The sequence below is a fragment of the Limulus polyphemus genome, unplaced genomic scaffold (genome assembly GCF_000517525.1).
Source record: "Limulus polyphemus unplaced genomic scaffold, Limulus_polyphemus-2.1.2 Scaffold1957, whole genome shotgun sequence".
Classification (NCBI taxonomy): domain Eukaryota; kingdom Metazoa; phylum Arthropoda; class Merostomata; order Xiphosura; family Limulidae; genus Limulus; species Limulus polyphemus.
Genome location: NW_013667567.1, coordinates 90501 through 96421, shown reverse-complemented (window position 1 = coordinate 96421; position 5921 = coordinate 90501).

The window sequence follows — 5921 nt, the reverse complement described above, 5'->3', positions numbered from 1 at the left end:
CTTCGGTGTATAGGACGCAAGCAGATTTTGACAAATTTTGGGGTAAAAAAGTACGTCTTATACACCGAAAAATACTGTATATAGAATTTAAAATGCCTCACGGCGCTGAACATGTTAAATCACGTTTACCTAAAGTGAAATATCAAATTTTAATTTTGTGGATGACAGGACAAATGCATTAAACACGTTTATATTTACCACATATTTTAAACATTGATAGACAGCCTACAATTCTTATTTAAGAACATTTTATGAATTTCGTTCCTTGTTGACTAGGCTACTCTGTTGGAGGTGTGTTGAGTGATAACTTTCTGGAACAACAGTCTACCTTTGCTATAGCACATACCGGAATTCTGGCATAGCGTGGTTCACAGAAGATAGTTTAAAATGCTGCTTAGTTACTCTCAACTGACTTTGGCCTTCCTACAAAATTAGATTTACAAAATAAATTATAGTTTGAGATTACTAAATCCATTGCCTTATATTGCCTTTATAACACTAAATGTATCTCAATATGTAATAAATAATAATAAAACAAGCATGGTCAGTATTAACCCAAACAATCCAGTCGTTAGAGGGCGCTAAATCACTCGAGTTAGGTCAGTACACAAACCTCTGTAATTACGCCGGTGGATCAGTACAATGATATTCAATGCGATACCTATTATCCCCTCTGTTAGATATATATACACACAGACGTAGGACTCTAGTGGCTGCTAACGATTGGATATCTTATGAATATCTGCATTTGGTTGTATTAATACCATCACTTGTGATTGTAGTTCTACTAATATTCTATTGTTTCTTATAAGTCTAGACTCGTAAGGATTATATATATTATTTATGTGTCATGGAGCTTGTTCTTGATTACACTGCCAATCTAGATTTCTACGCTTTTCGTTATACGAACACAACATGATCAAAATCATATTTACTTATTAATGTTTGGCTACGGTATTTGTTGGATAAGGGAAAGCAGGGTTTGTTTAAATTTGCGAACTAACAAAACATTCTACAGAAAGTTCATGACAAAACTTTTTTTTTAACTTATTCAATACTTAGAAAATAGCTCTGTCGTTATTAACTAACTGAATTTCCCTAAGAAAGTGCATAGAGTGAAAAACGTGTTTTTATTTTGTTTTTTTGTTGCTGTGCCTTTTAAGCATGAAATTCGGCGAGTTTATGCACTTATTTACATGCTTTATCATTTCTACTATATATATATGTGTGTTATATAAGAGTACACAAGTGCTGACAGAATGTAGTATACTTTGAATTTCGGTGTGAGCGCTAAGATGGGGAGATCTGGGTGAGCAGAATAATTTGTACAACAACTACAGGTGGGAAACTAAGTAACAACCCGCTTTTTATATATACGGCTTGTGGTAGTTAAAGTTGTCAAGAAGTGTTCTACTAGAAACATCTCATTTGTTGGAGCTTAGAGGTCTTGGGTTCGTGGCCCATTCAGAAATTTAATTACCAGAGAAAAACTGGCGTCCAACTCGGGGACTTTCCACGACCCTAAGATAATGCCTTGATTGTGAATGGGAAATGATGTCGGGTCCTTTGTTTCCTGAGTGGTAATGAACGGCAAAATGTCTGCTGATCGTTTATCTCACAATTGTTATGTGAGTTTTCTATGTATTAGCTGTTGTTGTTTGTAGTTAAGCACAAAGGGCAGTATAAGTCCTCGGACATACCGCGGTGCCATTGGAAAGGGTAGGGGGGAGGGGGGGTTTAGCTTTTAATCAAATTTAGGTATACAACGAATTTGGGTCATATATACATATATATATATATACTGTATGTGTGTGTGTGTGTGTGTGAAATAATCTGGAAAATATTCTCTTTTTATTTCAGAAATTTCTGGTGTTTAGAATTTTCCCACAAAGTTACATCGTCCTTAATTTTCAACTGACAGGCTGTAGAGGTGAGGCAGGTAGTCAACAGCACACATCGACATCTCTTGGGCTGTAGTGGGATTTGACTGTCACACTTATAGCGCAAGCATGACCCCAAAATGCTGGGTGTGGTTTTTTGCATCAGTGAGTGTCAAACCATGAATCCCCGTATTCACAGTCCGGACACGCTAAATATTGCCACACCCGACTCCTTATTACTGGTGATATTAACATTGGACAATTAGTAAAGCCATTGTTGTTATTATTGTATTACTTATAAGACCCATTAGAATTTCTTCTTGTTTACAACGCTAAAACCCGGAGTTCGATTCTCCGCGGTAAACTCAGCAGATAGTTTAATGTGGCTTTGCGCTAAAAAAAACAAAAAACTGGGAATTTCTTTTAAAAAACATCCACCTATATTTTTCCATTTCAGGTTTTGTGCTATTCAAAACGGTGAGAACAAATGACAAGTCAGAAACTGTACAGGATCACATGAGGAGTGTACCTATTTTAAACTTAGACAATAGTATAGATGCTGACAAAAGAGAGCGCGCATAGTAATGCTTTTACTTATTAATGTCTTATGCGCTTACTTTTATGGAAAACATTTAGGATTAACAGCTCGAAAACAAGCTAGGGAAATTCCCTGAAATACATGTATATTTTTGTTCTTGATTTCTAATTCAATGAGATAGCGATATTATCTTTTTTTTTTTACATTTTGTGTGTGTGTAATTAATTAATTAATAATTGTAGTTTATTGGTAAACTTAAAAAAGGGCTTACGTCCATAAAAACGAAAATTCGTGCTTAGTGTAAATAGTTTAGATAGCTCTGAAATTTGTTATACATACGTTTTCAACAAAAACAAACTATGTAGCTGTCACATAATGCCATGTTTACCCAGTAAATTACTATCAGTCCTAAACACTGCATTCTTTCGAATCTTAGCTAAAAAAATATTCACAATCGCCTCTCTGTAGCATATATATATGCAGATTCATAAATATTTGAATAACACGTTTTCTCCCCCCCCCCATAGTTTTATTATTGTTTATGAATATTTGTGAGTATAATTAAGCTATAATATCACTAGCAAGCGGAACGTGATTTTGCTATATTTCGTTTCAGATGTTTTTCGAAAAAACATTTTATAGATTAAAGCGAATTTTTTAAAGAAAAATGTAGTAAAGTGCACGTTAGAGGTGAAAGCATATAATTGTATTACTCAAAATAACGGGCTATTGTAGAATACATTCTAACTATTGTAGAACACATTCTAATTATTGTAGAATACATTTTATGAAGGCCCGGCATGGCCAGGTGGTTACGGTACTCGACTCGCAATCTGAGGGTCGCGGGTTCGAATCCCCGTCACACCAAACATGCTCGCCCTTTCAGCCTGGGGGCGTTATAATGTTTCGGTCAATCCCACTATTCGTTGGTAAAAGAGTAGCCCAAGAGTTGGCGGTGGGTGGTGATGACTAGTTGCCTTCCATCTAGTCTTACACTGCTAAGTTAGGGACGGCTAGCGCAGATAGCCCTCGTGAAGCTTTGCGCGAAATTCAAAAACAAACAAACATTTTATGAACGATATTTAGATATAATTTCAAAATTCCTGACTAAAGGTAGCCAAATAAACTTCAGATTAAAAACATCTTTGATTTTATTAGTTTAGTTTTAAAAAAAATCAATAACATGGAATTTATCTGATTTGTTTATCTGATTAAGAGCTAGTAGTTTATAAAACTAGGCTTATGAACAGAAAAGTAATGCCGGAAAAATTACTGAAATATAATTTCAAGACTTAGATTTGACGCTGAACATTAAAAATAAGCGATAACTTTAACTTTAAAAACACAATACAGACATATATATATATAAAAACGGGTGTAATATTGTGATAATTTATTGTCTTGTAAAATTATTATAATTTCATCTGTTTCGATTTGTAATAAATAATTCGTTGAGTCTGAAAACTAGAATTTTTTTTATTCTCCATAATATCTACAGTTGTATAATAATGATCTCAACAGAAACTCGTACAAATTTCATGTTTTACTCACAAAATGCAGTTTTCTTTCGTGTAGCCACCGTACTATATCGACTGTTTTCGTTGTGTTTGTTACTCTCTCCGTTTTTATTTCATATATATCTTTATGTAAAGTTTTAAGAGCTACTGATATTATTGCCTATGAAACATTGTTGTTATTGTTTTACTACTTATAAGAACCATTAGTACAAAAAATTGTGTTTAAGAGATATTAATATTGTTGCCCATGAAAACACTGTTGTTATTGTGGTACTCCCTATAAAACCCATTAGAATAAATAAAACGTACACCTTACCTACACTCTTCAGTCTTAGTTTTGTACTAATTAGAAAAATTGTAGTCCAGTTACTCAGGTGCGTACCTATTTCAAACTTATACAACATTAGTTTCTGATATCAAGACACACTATCTTTGTACCCCCCCCCCCTCTACCACCACCACCAGTAGTTCTGCGGTAAGGTCTGAAAGCTTATAACGCTAAAAATTGGGTTTCGATACCTGTGGTGGGCACAGCACAGATAGCCCCTTCTAGACCTTTGTTCTTAACAATAAACAAACAATATCTCGTTCGCACAGGCTATTAAATTCTAGGCCTCTAGGCTGTTTTTGCTTTTTTTTTTAATGAACGTGATATATATATATATATAAAGGAAGAAAAACTAAAAGAAAGAGGAACGAATTTGAAAAAACATAATATTCTCATAAAGGAAGTTAATTCTTTTTTGTACCTCGATATAAACACCACAATACATAAATGTGATGTAAAATTCGCGCTCCATCTGAGTTCTGCCCTTACACGTATACACGAAATATGCCCACCATTGATACCATCACACGATATTACTCTTTCACTCAAGTCGTGGTTCACGTTCTATAGCTTTACGATTATGTATGTTATTGTGATTTTCGACATAAAATCTTCCAAGTTATAATGGTGTGTGAAAAAGTGTTCAGTGTATCCTTAGGATGCGGATTGGCACTGCAGTATAGCTTTCGTTTTCGGAGCTGGCGAACTGGATTTTAATCCGTGCGATACCACAAAAATATTCTCGCAGTTTAAAGTGTGGGTGCATTATATGAAAATGAGTCAATCCCTTAGCTTAAATGGGAGGTACTACTGACTGTCAAATATCTAGTCAATAGTTCAAAATTAGGGACTAAATCTCTAGTTAGTAGTTCAAAATTAGGGACTAAATTTCTAGTCAGTAGTTCAAAATTAGGGACCAAATTTCTAGTCAGTAGTTCAAAATTAGAGACCAAATATCTAGTCAGTAGTTCAAAATTAGGGACCAAATTTCTAGTCAGTAGTTCAAAATTAGAGACCAAATCTCTAGTCAGTAGTTCAAAATTAGGGACTAAATTTCTAGTCAGTAGTTCAAAATTAGGGACCAAATCTCTAGTCGGTAGTTCAAAATTAGGGACAGCGATATATAGCATTAATAGCTTTGCTATTAATACAAATACAAAATTGATGTATCCCCCCCAAAAGGCCTAATGGAATAAAATTGGGAGAGAGTATAGACCGTCTTACTAGCCCACGATGCCCCATCCATCTGTTGGGAAAGCCAAAGGAAAGTATTGACTGATATGCAATTGTAGTGAGGCGTCGTACTGGCTATAACCAAGAGAAAACTAATCAAAAATTCTATGAGACAAAGGAGTTGGCCTGGTATAGTCTGGTAGTTTGAGACAAAGAAGTTGACCTGGTGTAGTCTGGTAGTTTGAAACAAAGAAGTTGGCCTGGTATAGTCTAGTAGTTTGATATAAAGTAGTCGGCCTGGTATAGTCTGGTAGTTTGATACAAAGTAGTCGGCCTGGTATAGTCTAGTAGTTTGATATAAAGTAGTCGGCCTGGTATAGTCTGGTAGTTTGATACAAAGTAGTCGGCCTGGTATAGTCTGGTAGTTTGATACAAAGTAGTCGGCCTGGTATAGTCTAGTAGTTTGAGACAAAGTAGTCGGCCTG